At 36.0% G+C, this 17,746-nt stretch overlaps 1 long non-coding RNA gene across 1 annotated transcript; it reads right to left on the bottom strand.

Annotated features, from left to right (window-relative positions):
* Positions 1–6,999: 6,999 nt before the first annotated feature.
* LOC132056011 (uncharacterized) lies at positions 7,000–17,546 on the bottom strand. Its single transcript, XR_009414704.1, has 2 exons — positions 16,820–17,546; positions 7,000–8,259 (listed from the first exon to the last, which is right to left on the bottom strand). It is a non-coding gene; the product is annotated as an uncharacterized LOC132056011 (long non-coding RNA).
* Positions 17,547–17,746: the final 200 nt, after the last annotated feature.

Raw genomic sequence — 17,746 nt, 5'->3', positions numbered from 1 at the left:
ACCCCGTTGTTTTCACAAAGCCGGGGTTTTCCCCCGCCTCCTTTATGTTTTTATTTTCCCCTTTCATTTTCCCCCCTTTGCACCTCCACCAAATCCTTCATACCTCTCACCAACATCTGTGCATCCTTGAGTCCCTGTATATTGCTGGAGCTACTGCTAGACATATCTTTCTATGTACAATGACTTTATTTAGAGTTTCTTGAAGGAGAATTTCTGTTGCGAATCAGGACAACTCCACAGCTGTCTATCCCTACAGACGCCGCCAAACTGTTTTGCAAAGGAAAACGGATAAGCAGTTAGAGATTTGTATTTAATGGGTTTAAAGACAAGTAGGTCGTATCCAATCCCCCAAACTCTCCTTTCGGGGTCAATGTTTGTGATTGCAAGAGTTAGAGTTAACAAACTGATTTTAAGAAATGGTAAAAACAAGCAAGATAAATATAAGTTCAAAGGTAAATGATGAGCCGGATATGTATTACTTCAGAGAGAAAATAGGAGATAGTCTACAAGAGACGAAGTGAAGATGCCTTAGCTTACATGATAAGCTATAAATATAGAAACCAAAACAAGACTTTTTCAACCCTAACATACGGATAATGTGACGTGAGGTTACCCTCAACGTTGGCATAGTCGGTGGCTCTCTAACCTAGGACAACGGATGTGACTGCAGTTGATGGGAGTGGATAACAGTTGTGAGGATCCCTTTGGTCACCCCGAACGCCCGATCTCATACGTGACCCTGGACCAATTTTTTACCCAATACAAGTTCAACAAAGGGCTAGCTTATGAAAATGGCTTGGTTTTGCCACATATGTTTTTTCAAAAAAAAAAAAAAAAAAAAAAATCAACTCTTCCCGGCCTTTTTGCCTGATTTGCACTAGTAACATGTCCTCCTTCAATTTAGATGAATAAAAAAATAAAAAGACAATACATATAGCAGAAAATAATAGTAGTGTCTATTTTTTGCGCTTTCTTCATTGATTGCCGCTTAAAAGTGGGCATCAAGCAACTACTTGTAAATACAGATACAATATAAAAATAAATCACTGCACACAATTATTGAACTCTTGCTCTCAAAACTTCTATCTATTCACACTTAAGTTTCAAGAAATGTCGTTAAATATGTTGAAAGATTATAATTACACAAAAATAATATTATTAACATATATTGGTCCATGCTAGCACTGGCTCCGATATCTAGTGCTTAAAGAAAGGACAAGATTGTTTTGATCAACCCCAGTTGAGTATAACTGAATGAAGAAGACCTACAATAGTTAGAAGATTCCAAATGAAATGTTTTTCTCTATGAATTGTTTTTTCTATGAAATTTTTAACAAAAATTCCACCCTCATAGCATTTGTAGTACGGAGTAGCCGTTATTAATACTCCAAATTAATTTGATCGTGTTATAAATACACCGTATTATGAATATCCATTCAAATACACGATTTTTTGGATAAGCTTGTAATTGAATAAACTTGCAACCAAGCAGACAACTTGCAAGTAGCTCATGCAAGCAGGTTGCAAACAGCTCCCTAAAAAGCCTTGCAGCAGCTTCCTCAAGCTTGCAATCAAGCAGGTAGCTCAAGCAAGCAGCTTCTGAAAAGCTTCACAACAGCTTTTTTTCCTCTATAAATAGGAAGTTAATTTAATTCAGTTCATTTGTACATCGATTGAAAGAGCAATAAAATCTCTCTCTCCCCCAACTTCATTGGCTATATCTTTTGTTGTCGTGTACTTTTATTATTATTTCATAACATAATCGGCAAATTATTTAACTTCTGATTTGTGATTAATGAATAAGTAAGTTTGAGAGTTAAGGGTTAATTAAGAATTAAACTTTTAAAAATACAAGGCCAATTGCACACTACTAATAGCACATATATAAACTGCGAAACAAGCTCCCTCCATCGGCATTTAGATACATCAAAGGGTAAAACACAACTAAAATTAGTGGGTCGCTTCTTTTATTTCTTAAAAAAATAAAATAAAAATTGATTCTATGTTTGTGAACGCAAAAATAGAAGATTATGATCCACATTTTCAAAAAATAAAAAGAAGTCTTATACAACTTATTATGGAGTATCGGTTATGTGAGGTACATAATAAAGTTTTATCGTACATGTTGAATGCTTGAGGCGTAAGGCTGGCGAGACAGGAGTCTCCCACGTCTACAGGTGTTATACGGGTGCTTTGTCTCATGCTTAGTCCCAATAAAGCTAACAACAAATATAGGTAACAATAAAGCAGCTGTGATTTATTTATGATCAGGCTGAGATTATTTAACATTTTTATGTCTGTTTTTTTCATTTATTTTCCCGTCAGTGTGAATTGGGCATCGCAGCGTGACTAGAACCAGATAAAAGGAGAGAGTGATTGAGATATATATAGATGAAGGGAAAATAAGGAGGTGGCAACAGTAGGTACCACATGAGAGAGCAATAAAATAGCTGAATAAGAATCAAGGAATCAAGGAAACAGAATTATATATAATACGATGATGTCAAGAAAAGGGAATCAAAATGAGATTTGAAATTATTAGAATGTCCAAAGGACGATCTTTATATTAATATGTTAATTATTAGAATGTCCAAAGGACGATCTTTCCATGGTCAAAAGGTCAGTCAAAATTAACATATTAATATCTATTTATAAGTACGTATATCAAGATCAATTTTGGAGATTGCCATGTTTTATGGGAAGAACAGACGGCTATATATGCAGAGGTCATAGGTAGCTTTCTGTTCGTCGACAGACTCCACACCTGGCCGCCGCGTCTCACAGATTTTACCATCCATTTCGTTCTTTTAACTATCACTTTAATATTTTTTAAAATAATTTAAGATTTTTTTTTAAAAAAAAAAGGGATATATAGTAAAATGTGTGAGACGCGGCGACCTGATGAGGTGTGTCTGTCGACAAAAAAGAAGAAGATATATGTAGCTTTCTGTTTGTCGACAGAATCCTCACCAGGCCGTTGCGTTCTTTCTTTTCATCTATCACTTTAATTAAAAAGAAGTTAATTAACAATATTCTTATAATCAACAGCGGAGTTCAAATTTAAAGTTTTGGATTCTAAATTTATCATCAAAACTCTATAATTATTAAATTCACAATTAACTTATACATATTTTGATGAACTTTCTAATACAAAAAATACAAGTTCGCGACTGATTACATACTTATAATCACTTGCTGTCTTATTAATTGCTGACACTAGACAGTCCCCTGATATTTGGTGGGCGTTCAGAGTAGAAACTCTTCTAATTCACATTCACACTTCTAAAATATGTACTACATTTGCAAACCAATTTATCAATTTCCTAGGTTAGTATTACACGTGCGATTGTTTCATATGGAAGTGTCAGCTGGTAATTAACGGCAGAGATTTACTTACTTCAACAGCAGCTTCTCGCCACATAAAACTGAAACATGCAATTGAATAAAAATATACTGTGCAGGCTGTGCCAGGAAGACACGGCGATCTGTGCCCACAGACAGAAAAGCATATCTATGAGTCCTGACTAGGATGTGTCTAATTTGATATAAACTACTTCTAAATTATTAAACTATACTGGAAATTTTAGTAGGCGTTTGGCCATGAAAATAAAATATTTTTCACTTTATTTGGTATTTTGGAGTTGGAGTTGAAGATGGAATTGTGTTTGGTTTAGTTTTTGCAAAAAATATTTGGTTGTTTGAATGTATTTGAAGTGAAAAAAGTGAAAGGTGAAAACAAGTATTTTGTGTTTTTCAAATTCCAAATACAACTTTAAGTTGTATTTGGAATTTCCATGGTCAAACATTAATTTCCAAATAAAGTGAAAATATTTTCCTGAAAAAGTGAAAAAGACCAAAGGTGTTAGGAAGAAACAAGCAACAACCAAATTGCACGATGAGGTAACAGCGGAAGAAATATCCAAGTCAAAACTTCCCACACTATTTGAACCAAGAGAAGACAATAAACACTAGCACAAATGAAAATCCGGGCAACAACTATACCAGCAATAAAATAGCAAAGCAAGCAAAAATAAATCTTATGCAAGAGACACCAAATTTACATGGTAAAACCTCTTCAATGTGAAGAGGAGACATCCACGGGACCTACGGCCCACAAAAGCTCCACTAATAATCAACAAGAGTTACAACAATGTTCTCCAAATAGCTACAACATCATCGCCAAATACGAAGCAACAATACGTAAAAGATAAAGACCAAAACTAGTGAAGAAAAAAGAGAAATTACCCCTAAAAATGAGCTACTGTTCATACTCGAAAACTGAAGATACAGACCACAAAATCCGATCTCCACCGTTGAAAGCCAAGAAGCAGGTGTTGAGAACTCCCAGTTCAAATTTCAGCACGATCCAACGGTTAACTAATAGGGAAATGCAATTTGAAATGGACTGTTGTAGCTGAATTTCACTGGTCCGTAAATCACCTCTTCTCTCTCAATTTTTCTCTCTATATGGTGCTATGAATTCACTCTTGTGTTCTGGAAAATAAGACCTAAGTTGATCCCACTTATAGTGGATCTTAGGACAAAAGTGGGCTGGTCCAAATTGGATATGATTTTATTAATCCGAATCCACATGGGAAGGAAAAATCCAAAAACCCAACAAAATAGGCCCTAAAAGTGAAAAAAAATATTCGGTATTTCGGTATTCTTTATGATATTTGATTTAAATTTAAAAAAAAAAAAATTGGTATCTGACTAGGGATGGGCAAGGTATACCGCTTACCATATTAAAATCAAAAAAAATTATATCGTGGTTTTGGTATTTGGTACGGTATTTGGTACGCATTTTTAAAAAGTTTGATATTCGGTATTTATAAAAAGCATATCGAAATATATTATTACAATTACAATTTATATACATTAGTATTATAATACTAACAAATATATAAACAAGTATTAGTACAAAACTAATTGTTTAGACGTTCAAATTTTGACTAATTTATCCTAATTGAATTTGAAATGTCCTTTTTGTGTAATTGATTTACGAAGGGGATTGATTGTGTTTTTTTTAATAAATTTACATGTATAAGGTGTTAGTATGATGTACGATATAATTGAGACGTTAATTTCTTGAATAGCCGAGTCGTAACTCTATTATATGAGTGTGTAAGTCGAAGTCGAACACACTTTATATGGTTACCGATTTACCATACTGCAAAATATCGAAACCGAAATTACCATACTGAACTTTTTAATACCGTACCACACCATACCATGCCCACTCCTATCCAATACTTAGAAATAAAAACCGAATTATCGATATAGTTTTGAAATACATACTTAACTTACGTAATATATATATATATATATATATATATATATATATATATATATATATATATATATATATTGTATTATAACATACATATAGAAGGCATAAAATTGTACTTCATTTTGCCTTATGGTTTTCTTTTACCTTTCCCACCTTTTTTCTCGTTACCTACATTTCCGACCTTATTCTTTTGTTACCTACTTATCTTGGTCATCTTTGGACTTTAAGAATGAGAATTCCACAATTTCAGTTTTCAGTCTATTTATATTTATTTCAAAACTAATGGCAATCCAGTTCAAAAAAATCTTACATGATCCCTTTCCTCTGACTCACTCTCTAGAAAATTGAAAGTTTCAGAAGGCACTTCTCTTCAATTTTAGTGTTTTATCCAAAAATAAATTACCTCTTCAAGACAAAAAATAAGTAAAAAATTTCTATCCAAGCCAAACAAACAAAAGTTATACTGAATTGGCCAACCGAATAAATCGAAACCGAAAGGAGAAAATCTGACCTTACTAAACTTAATTGGGTACTCTATTGATATAGCTTTTATAAAATTGAATGCACAATAATATCAAACCAAAATGTCTAAAAATCATTCCAAACAGACCGACAAACACCCTAGTCGTGACCTCGAGGTTGAATTGGCTATAAATCTTTCCTTAAAAGATACTCCTTCGGTTCAAATTTATATGAAATAGTTTTAAGTCGATACAGGTTTTGAGAATGAAACGAAGTTATAGCCTTAAATATTCTATAAGATTTGTGGCTATACCACTTCTTATATTAATTGTAGTCTTAAACATATCATAACATATATATGACTATAAAAATGTATCATTAAGTTGTCGTTTGGTATGGTTTATTAGGTAGAATAATGATGGTATAAAATTTTGGTACAATGTTTATATTTGGATGCAAATTTAAGTCTAGTACAACCAAAACCAGTACTTATTATTACCCTATTCAGTACTATTCTTGTAATAGTAAATCATGATATTATCAATACCAATACTATTGTTATACTTATGCATCCTATTCAATACTATTAGAAACTTTGCAATGCATGTTATTTTTAATACAACAAAGCAAACAGTCGATAAGAAATAATGCCAGCATAACTAATCCCAGCATAACTTGGTCTTCGAATCAAACGACCCCTAAGGGTAAAATGGAAGGTCTAACTTTAAAATATTTCCAAATATTGAACTTTTCATTTTATTTTTTATTTTTTTTTGCGGACTAATAAGAAAATAATAATGTTACATAAATAATTAGAACGAAGACAATATAAAGCTTTCAAAATATATTGTAAATCACCTTTTCCTTTGATATTTCTTCCTGTTCAAAACTATTTACTTCTTGACAAAATATAATATGAAGAACGGGTTTTTGGTAGAAAAAGATACTTATATCAATACACGCATTATAACAAACGTTAGGGTCACAGCGGACCATATGAGGAATAGTAGCAAATTCAACATCTAAAGTACTATTATGTTTCGGAATAGATAATTATTATAGCAAAAGTAATTCCTAATTCATGATAACTGTAGGAGGAACTGTCTGATCAGAGACAGCTTCCTTATAGAACATTCCTTTGTAAACATACACAACCTTCTTACATTGCAAGTTAATTAAGTAGTAGAAATAAGGTACAAAGTAAACGGGAGGCTTCATTTGTTTAATTTAAAAAAAAAAAAAAAAAAAAAAAAGAGACAAAATTTAAAGGAATTTATGTGGGATGTCCTTTCTACGGACATCATTTAATTTTTTAGCTTGTTAAAACAAAAGTTAATTTAACAGATTTAACTTTTTCCCAGGAAATTGCATCTCTTTTTTTTCTTTTTTTTCGTATTTTTTTTTGTTTTAATTAACATCCATTATGTCCATATTTCATTGCCATCTGAAGAGAATTGCATTTGAAGAAGGAGGACTAGGACTTGCCTTCTTGGAGAATTGTAGAAGTTTTTTGAGCAAAAAAATATACACATGAGTGGCAACTTAGAGGCAGTTCAAGGGGGATCAAAATAAATATGCCTGGCTTCTTTTTTTTTTTTTTTTTTTTGGTTAACTCTAAAAGTAGGAAATTGCCATCTATTCATGTTCAGAAGACCCTTGACTTGCCTTGACAAAGAGTTTGGATGGGTATAAATCTTGTTATCTCAGATGCATAACTCACAAAAACAAGCTTATCTGCCATTTTGTTGGCTTCTCTAAAACAATGATTAAAGACTATCTCATGACCAAGAGCTAGCTTCTTAATTTCTTCTACTGTTTCTTTAATCCTCCATGGAGAAGTCCAATTATCTGCAATGCAGTTTCGAAGGAGTAAAGAATAAGTTTCAGCAATAATAAGGTTGTAGCCATTGTTGATGCACCATCTGGGGCAAAAAAGGAATGCATTTGCCTCTGGAGTGTTGCTGGTACCATTTACTAGTAGGAGGATGAATGCCATAATGCAGTTACCCATAGAGTATCTAACCACTCCACCCCCTCCACTATTTTCTCCAACACAAGATCCATCAGAATTCATCTTGACAAAAAGAATAGGGGGCTTGATCCATTTAACAGGAATGATAGTATTATCAATTAAGTTAGCTTCCATAATCTTGAGTAGATTGTTCCAGTAGTCAGGAATTTCAATTCTAGGGAATGTTTTCTTTGCTAACTAGCAGATATTGAAAGAAATAAGGGAGATAGATCTTCTGGTAGAAGGTTTTTCATCCTCATATTTAGAGCTGCATCTTGATCTCCAAAGTTCCCACATATTGATTGGTGGGATGATCTTCAAAATGTAGGCAGCAACAGGATTTTTGGTTGAGCAGTTCCAGCACCTTTGCAATATATCTCTGAGGTTAGCATTTTTTATGATGATTCCCATTCTTCCAGCAAAGAAACTCCAAATGAGTTGTGCATAGTGTCCTTTGCAGAAAAGATGTTCAGCTGTCTCCAACCCTAGATCATACCTGCATTGATACAACAAACACATTTAGAAACCAAGTTAATTTTTTGGCTACCTTGTCATTAGTTGGTAGCTTATAGTGTATTGCCCTGCAATACAAGACATTTTGTATGGAACATCCTTATGCCAAAGTTTAGAATCAATGTGGGCAGTAGCTCTTTTATGTCTGAGTAGATTCCAAGCTGAAGATACAGAGAAAATTCCATCCTCTGAAGGAGTCCAATAGGGAATATCGTCTTTGTTGTGAACATAGTTAACAGGAAAGTTGTTATGATTTCCTTGATCTGGTCACTAGGATGAGGAATTAGGACTATCCAATCCCATTGACCTTGCTTAAAGACATCATTGATAGAGATAAGTTGATCACTATTGAAATCTTCCATGAGATCACAAAGGGGCCCTTGATTGGTCCACTTATCAAACCAAAAACTACTATTTCCTTTTCTTACTTTCCACAAAAGGTTGTAGTCAATCTCACTTCTAATATGTAGAATAGGTTTCCAACTATGAGACTGATCAGGTTTCCATTGAAATCTGTTAGGATGCCCATCTCTACAATACTTTGCTTTCAAGAAGTCTGACCAAAGAGATATGGATGATCTGAATTTCCACCATTGTTTAGCAATGAAAGCTTTGTAAGTATCCTCAAGTTTTCTGAAGTTTGAACCCCCTTCTTTATATGGATAACTTAGATTATCCCAGGAGATCCAATGGTATTTCCCTCCTTCCTCATTACCTGACCAATACAATCTAGCCAAGTAGGTCTCTATTATTTCAAAAGCACCCTTTGGAGGATGAACTGCTGCAAGAGTATGCACATCAAGAGCTCGCAACACATGTCTAATGAGGGTAGCTCTACCACCTTGACAGCTCCAAGTGCATCGTGTTTTGATGACTGTCAAACTATTTTAGAACCAGATAGAGACCTAGTGTGTAATCTGCTCTCTGTGCACCTTGCACTGTCGGCAGAGACAACTGTAAAGCCGAGCCACTTGTTGCACACAAGTATAGTTGTGAGTTGACCCCATGCTTTAGGTCAAAGTGATTAAGTTGTCTCTATACATCCCACATGCTCCCACTATATATAAAACATGATGGAAACATATTGAGTAGACTTGAAAACCTAATCTAAATCGTGCAAAGCTACCGACACAAGTTCTTAACATCTCTTAATAGCAAAGTCACCTACAAGTTGAAGAACCTGGTCCAGACACAAGTTTTAGTCTAAGCTCTTTATGCTATTGTAAGTCTTTGTTCGTTTGTGCTTAAATTGTAAACCTACTCTTCTCTTTAAAGGAAGCTGTTTGGAGGTAGAACAAAAGTCTCGAAGTCAGCTTACCGAAAGTGTGTCTCCCCAAGGCTTTGAGTGGTAAATTAAACTAGAGTTAGTCTAGGTGTATTAGTGGCCCTTGGCTAGAGTTAGTCAAGTGTAGGTGCTTGCAATCGGAGTTTTGCAAGTGTGGAGGGACTACGGGGGTTAGTTCTTAGGTTGCATAAGCGCTATTGTAAGGGTGAGGGGTTATAGGAGTTAGTTCCTAGCTTATGATAGAGCTGTAACCTGCAGTTGCTCGGTTAGTGGAGTTGAAATCGTACTGGGGTAGGTCGTATTTTTTAATTCCTTGAGCAAGGATTTTTTCACATAAAATTCTTGTGTTGATTCTCGTACTGTACTGCATAATGGAACTGGTACACAACCAGGTCCCTCCATACACTGTTTGGTGGATGCACAACCTCCATCAATTAGTATCAGAGCGGGTTCTATCTAAAAGGTTAACACCTAGAAAAGATATGCATCATAGCCAGTGCACTAAACCAATTGAAGGGAGAATGCATCACAAGTCCTCCAAGATTCAGTACAGAACACTATGACTGGTGGAAGGCTAGAATGGATGACTTCATCACTGCAGAGGATCCAGAACTGTGGGACATCATTTGTGATGGTTCTTGTGCTTTTGCTCACCAAAACCATTTTGTTCCTCAAGACCAGAGAACTAAGCATATTCACAAATTTTAAAGAATCACATATCTCCCTCACAGGTTTTAAAGAATCATTCAGAAAAATGCTGAATCCTTGAAGAGAATGAGCAACAATAAAGATCTCAAGGATAACTCTAATGAGATAGCTATAGGAAGTCAGACATCTGTCAGAAAGGTTACAGAGAGAAGGACAGCTAAGAAATTGATGAGGAAGGCCCTAACTGCATAGAGAGATTTAATGAGGGAATCCGAAGATGAAGTTGACTCAAGTAATACACCTAAGGGTGGAGTCAATCATGAAACCTCAATGAGTAACTTGAATCCGTGTCTCCTAAAAAAATCTGGGACCTATGATGAAGCCAACGAAAAGGAGGCAGATCCTCTTAAAGATCAAGTAGAATTGGAAGGTCACTCTCACAAAAAGTTGATCTCAGTGGTAAAAGGATTGATAAGTGAGCTTCATGGACTCGCTAAAGAAAAGAAGGAGTTAACTGAGAAGATTGACAATACCGAACAGGAGAGTTATAATATGGTCATCAGCATGGTAGATCTACGAGAATAAGTGGAAGAAGTTACCAATTAAAATTAGCTACTAAAAATCCAGATCAAAGAGCTGATGAATACGATTAATGGAAGGCGGGAGATAACAAAAGGAGATCAGGTGGGGCATAAAGGTAGTCAAGAATGTGAACCCCAAAAGATCAGCAATCTCAATCATCCTAGAAATGAAGATACTTCCAAACAAAGGTCAAGAGAGAAGGAACCTGGCCCGCACTAGAAAAAGAAGATGTACCTGGTTTAGAAGGAGGAAGCCAAAGCTTTACTAGTCATCATCCTAAGGGATTCGATCTGATACGGGTTCCCAAATGGAGCCAGTAGTTCAGTTTGGAGACCTGACCGAGAAAATAACAGTCAAAAGGTAGCACGTGAAGTGATGTTGCTCAAAATCCTTTCGAAAAACTTGAAGAATGTCATCTCACTCAAGGAACTCTTGAGAGGAGTGTGCGCTTTTGAAAAACACTCTCCTGTTATATTAATTCTGCTTGTTGTTGAAGAAAATGCTACAAGGTTCAGAAAATCCAGGGTAAAGTTATTTCTTCATAGTTGCTTAGTGAAGTAAGCACAAAGCGACCTGGTACCCGTGACTCAGGTTAGTAGTCTTTCTACTGCTTATATGTGTTAAATTGCTATAATTCCATGTCATTAAAACTCCCCTCTCCCTCTTTCAAAACTTAAGACCAAAAGTTATATCTTCTCCTGAACCGAACTAATTTGCATACCTTGGTAATCCCTCCTCTTCTCACAAAATCTTGCCCTTATCAATTTGTCCATCAAACAAATCCGCCTCTCAAGCACTCCCAGATATGAACAGTTCCTCCTCACTCCTTAAGAATGCATTCCCTTGGAACCACAATCACCGAAATCCTCCACATCATCTCCAGCCTTGAAAGACCAAAATTTGTCCTCTGTATGCTTAAATTCCCTCACGACTTTAGAATTTCTCCAAACCACTGAGATAATCAGTGCAGAGGATGATGGAGCAGAGGTATCTAGCGGAATAAGGGATTCTAAATGTGTAACTACTAAGGTCTAAAGCTTTGCTGCTAAAAATTCGAGTTGTGAGGGCATGGGTGACTCTAAAAATGCCGATACTATTGAGAAAAATGAAGTTACAATGGGATTTTTAGGTAACCCCTTCTCCTTCAGTTGGGTTAAAGATGCAAAAAACTCTGTCTTAAAATGTAGATGGTAAATTGGCTGAAAAACGAGTGGGACTGTCAAATATCTTAGAGAGTGAAGTAGAAACGGTGGTTGGATGTATTGATGACCTGCAGGCTGTGAGCAATGATAAAAAGCTAAGGGTGAAGGAAGTAAAATAGGAAATGTGCCAGAGGGACAAGGTCTCAAAACTCCAGAAGTGTTCGAATCATTCATTCGTCGAACCGCTCCTATCACAATTGAAATTCCAGACCCCTCTAGGGTGACAAAAGATAGCATCTCGGTAGCTGTGACCTTAAAAGAACCTTTCTCTAAGAAGGCAAGTGAGTCTAACAACTCCGTTCTTAAAATAGATTCTGATGAGGACGTATAGAGTGAACAAGCAATCAAGGGAAAATCATGGGTTGACCTCTTAAAAGGTAAAGGAAGTAAAGCAAACAAGTAACGCTATTCCTCCAAGAAGAAGAGAAAGAGCTTCTGCCAATTGTCGAAGTTCAGAATTGGACACCCTAAGTATTTGATTGGAAAGTGTTCATATCTCATATGTAGAATTTTCCTAGCCCTTCTGATATTTCTAATAGTAGTATTAGGTGCCATGGTGAATGAGCAATTGTTTTTGTTAATGAGTTGTCCTGAGACTCTTTCATACGTAGCCAAAGTCTTGAGAATGATCTGCAAGGATGCTTTTCTTCAACTACTGAAGATTATAGTATCATCTACAAAGGACAGGTGATTAACTTGTGGACCTGGATTATGGATTGAGAAACTGTTAAAGGCAGGAATTCTATAGAGTGCATTAAGCATTTTGGAAAGCAGTTCAGTAGACAGAACAAATAATCTAGAAGAAATAAGGTCTCCCCATCTGAGGCCTCTTCCAGATTTAAAGAATCCATATCTGCTGCTATTTAACAGAATTGTATACTAATTATTTGAAATATACCTGTAGATAAGGTCAATCCAGGACTCGGCAAAGCCAAATTGTCTTAAAATGAAACACAAAAAGGGCCAAGAGACTCTATCATAAGCCTTGGACATATCTATTTTGATCACAACATCACCATCTATGTCGGTTCTACTAATGTCATTCACAATTTCCTGAGTTAGTAAAATATTTTTAGCAATGGCTCTCCCTTTCACAAAGCCACTTTGGTTATGGCTAATAATGTTAGGTAGGATTTTAGACAATCTAGTGCTAATAAGTTTAGCAAAAATCTTACTAGAAGTGGTACATAAGCTAATAGGCCTAATGTTAGAAAATTCCTGAAGAGAATCAACCTTAGGAAGCATAAATATGCACGTATGAGAAACGTTTTTTGGAAGGATAGCACCTTGGAAGAAAGCAATTACTGCAACTGGCCAAGTGTATTGATAGAATTTTTCCACTTAAACCATCTAGTCTAGGAGCACAGTCAGGGTCAATTGAGAAGACAGTATCTTTGACTTCTTGGAGATCGGGCAATGTGGTAAGAGATATGTTATCTTTATTGGTGACACATCTCTCCATCAAACTTAGTACAGAACTATCCTCCTCAATATCCTCAGCTTTGCATAAATTGGTGAAGAGATTAACTGCAGCTTCAGCAACCTGTGAAGTTGCTTCCACCCAATTGCCTTCGTGATCTTTGATTTTCTAAATGGATAATCTCTTTATCTTGTCTTTGATAACACTATGAAAGAAGGCTAAGTTGGTCTCCCCTTGTTCAATCCATTTCACTCTTACTTTTTGACTTAACACTTTTTCCTGAATTTTCAAAAATCTAGTGAACTCAGCTTTAGCTTTAGAAAGATTCATCCTGTACTCAGGGGTGTTATTGTTAATGGACTCCTCTTCTAAGTCTCTAATGAGAACTTCAACTCTTTTGGGCTTTTCATAGAAATCTCCAAATGCTATTCTAGACCAAGCACTCAGAGCTTTACTAGTACACTTGAGTTTTTTTTGCAAAACTTGTAAAGGGTTACCCTCCTAGCTTTGAGGCCATGGTTCCTGAATAACTGACAAATAATCTACATGTTCAGTCTAAATATTGAGAAACCTGAAAAACTTAATATGGTTAGAATTATCAGGAATACATTTAATTAAGAGAGGTGCATGGTCAGAACAATTTCTAGAAAGGTGAGTGATAGTGGTTTCACTGAATTTGTCAAACCAATGACTGTTGTGAATGATCCTATCAAGTCTTTTTCATATGGTGCTTGCAGCACGGACGAGCCACATGCAGGGAAACTTGCACGTGGACTGAGACACGGCCCGAACTCCCACGGGGGCTAGCAGTGGGGAATCTTGGACAGTGGGCGAAAGCCTCAACTAAATCTAATGCTCCTACTACAGATAGGAAATCGTAAGCGGCTCATATTTCAAATAAAGATCGCCGCGTGGAAAACTCATTTTTTTGGGGGGTTGTCCCCACTGGTTTGCGAAAGCCTACTTGTGAAGAGTCATCGGGCTATTTGCAGAGTAAAGGAAGGCGTTAATGAGATAACTTCAATTTCGACACATTTAAGGTAAGGTTTTTTAAAGCGGAATTCTGCTATTCTTATTGACTCAAGGGGGCTATGATATTTTTTCCAAATCTTAAGAACTGGAACTCCTCTCCTTACAATCAAGTGGCTTTCAGCTCCTCCTTTCTTTAATTCACAGGCAAAGGAGGTCAAATTCCGATTGTTGTGAAAGTTACTGAATAAATCTATTTCATTCTAATTCGACGATCTCTGTTGTCACTCCAAGTAAACTTGGCTCCAAGATACCCTCTATCTTGTAAATCAGAGTCCTCCGAGCAAGTGGTAAAGTCAAAGCTCTCTTCAATTCTGAATGGATTTCCTTCAATTTTTTCATTTGGACTAGCTATAACATTGAAATCCCCTACTACACCCCAAGGGCCAGTGATTCTAGCAGAAATCTCTCTTAGGTCATTCCATAGTGGAACTCTAAGATGTTCATCATATTTAGCATACACAATGGAGAGATGAAAGTCCACTGGCTCATGGTGATGGATTATATGCACTAGAACATATTGCTCTTTGTCTTCAATAATATCTATTTGATAGCCTATGGACCAGAAAATCCATATCTTATTAGAACAATTGTTGAAACAGTGAGGGTACCCAAGTTTTCTTTTGAATTTTTCATTTTTCCTAGAGTTCACCCTGGTTCTTGGATGAACATGTAAGGAAACTTGTGTTGTTTCTTGAGGGATTGGAGTCTTTCAATGGATCGTTGTGAACCTATTCCCCTGATACCAAGAAAGTATATTAATCATGGGATACATTGGGAGAAAAGTTCTTTTGAGAGTTGGAAAATAACTCTTTTGATCTGTTGAGATCATTCCCCTGCACCTGGGTTCCTATGTTTCCTCTAGGTGAGAGATTATTGAAATACACAACACCTAGTTAAACTTGGTTTGGGTTACCAGCTTTGGTACAAGTTAGATTAGGTCTGCTTCCTTTGATTTGTTCATCATTAGAGTTTGAAGGCCCAGTCTCTTCACCAACATTAACCATGTAAAGATCTTCTTCACAGTCTTTGTAAGCGGTGTCTTCATTTGCTTCCATGTTGTTCTTCATCATGGGGACAATGATCAACACCTTGCAGGGATCCATCATAGGTATCATATTGCTGATTCTCTTTCTCTTTAACTTTTCTTCCAGCTATAATTTCAACCAAATTTGGTCTCAGTCTAAAGAGAGAAGGAATAGATGAGATTTTGTGTTGTATATCTTCTAAACTTATCCCTTCAGTTCCCAGTACTACTCCAGCAGGGATAGCCACAGTAGTATTAAATTTCTTTCTTCTTCTGGTCACTTTCTTGCCAGAATCCTGCACATGTACCATAGTAGTATTCTTGTTCTGGATGAGGACAGGAGTATCAGTATAATTAGTTTCATTTCATTCTATCCTCTTTACCATGTTGTTCTTGATATTCTGCAACTTCTTAAACTTGCATTCCTTTCTAGCCTCTATTTTTTTTTTCCACTTTTGGCATGAGATCTCAAGGCAAGCCTTTCCCTCTCTTGCATGAATATGTTCTGGCCCATTATTGGTAAGGTTTACATTCATTTTGTCCTCTCCCACATTCGGACAACTTGCTTGAATAAGTTTCTCCTTCATATTGGTGATCCTAGAATTTTGTTATTGCACTGTTCTAGAATTGTTATTGTTAACCTAGCCATTTGTCTCTTGATTGTCTTCCATGGATGAATTAGCCTTCTATGTGATTTTGCCTCTCTTTCTTACCAACATTTGCCAGTCCTCTTCAGCATTCTGTATCATGGTATCCATGTTGTTCTCCAAAGAGTTGATTTCCACTTCAATAATACTTGGGCATAGATTATCTCTCTTGTTTAGTTGTTTGTTAGTTCCCTTGTTCATGAGATAAGTTTCCTTCACCTTTGTTTCGCAATTCGGGATGTAATCTCTTGCACTTTTCATCAGAATGACCTTTCTTATTACAATGAAAGCAAAAGGGAGGGATAAACTCATATTCCACTTTCTGAGTAATAAGTTCAATTGTGCCATCCTCATTAGTACTTTCCAAAGATCACTTCATTGACCAAAGGTTTGGTCAGGTCTATCTCAATTCTAACTTTGGCAGTGGTGGGTCTAGATTTAGCTAAGGTGGCTTTGTCAAGAAGAAGGGGAATGCCTATGGGTTCAACTATTCTACAAACTGCATCCCATTTGTAGTAATGCCATAGCAAACCTGGTAAATTAGTCCAAACGGGAATGCCTATGGTCGACCATTACTGGATTTTCATTACATTTAATCCACCCAAATGAATAAAGTTTCTGGACATTACTTTTAGATGGTCTTCAATATTATCAAAATCCATAAACACATGATACATGTCATAAGCTCCAACTTTTATCGTACCTTTGCTCGGAAAGATTTTAGCAGTTTCTTTTCTGATGATGTCAATCGAGGGTCGGATATGAGTGAAAATGCCTATTATTGTCCATTTGTAGGTTTGGGCCAGCAATTTGTTTTCATCTTGAGAGAAGGACACAATTGGTTTCCCATTGATCATTCTGTGCAGTCTAGGAGAGAGACGAACTCTTGATCTTTTGATGTTACGATTACCAACAGTACTAGTGTAAGAAAAAATTTGGGGTTCCTTTCCATTGTTGTGCATTTGAGATGAAGATGCAGAGAAGGATTGATTAGGGTTTTAGGGATTAGAAGAAATTGGGGGAAGTCTAGAAACAGAGCTTGTGGGATTTGGTGGGGGGAAGTGAATGATGGGGTGGACGGACATGGGTTCTGTGCACAGTTTGCTAGATTCGGATTCGAAGGCGGGTCACTGAGGACCGGAAGGTCCACGGTGAGGAACTTTCTCGCACCGGCGAGTTCCAACAGCACTTAACGGTAACTTTGATAGAGAGAGAGTAAGAGAGAAGGTGGAAGAAGACTTCTCAGGAAATTGCTTCTTCCTCCTCCTTCTGATTCTTCCTCTTTCTGGTCGTTGCTTACCTGTGATTGTAGTTGTGTGTGTATGTTTCATTAAGTTTACATTGTATATATTTAAAGATTTGAATTTATTTGATTGGAAAAAAAATGAAAAATACCGTTGTTGGATTTTTACAAATTTTGATTTTTTTTTTTTTAAGGGAGAATGAGTATATTAAATTTTGAAGGTTTACGTTGAATTTAGAAGTTAAAAATTATTGAAAAATTGATATTAAAAGGTTGTCATCGAATATATGGAGTGTAAATCACCTTGAAATTTAATGTTCTCCTAAAAAAAGGACATACGGTGAAACTCTTTGCAAATGTTTCTCGATCAAACCTTTGGGCTTATAG

The sequence above is a fragment of the Lycium ferocissimum genome, chromosome 1 (genome assembly GCF_029784015.1).
Source record: "Lycium ferocissimum isolate CSIRO_LF1 chromosome 1, AGI_CSIRO_Lferr_CH_V1, whole genome shotgun sequence".
In the NCBI taxonomy this organism is placed as follows: domain Eukaryota; kingdom Viridiplantae; phylum Streptophyta; class Magnoliopsida; order Solanales; family Solanaceae; genus Lycium; species Lycium ferocissimum.
This window is presented reverse-complemented; position numbering and strand designations above follow the sequence as displayed.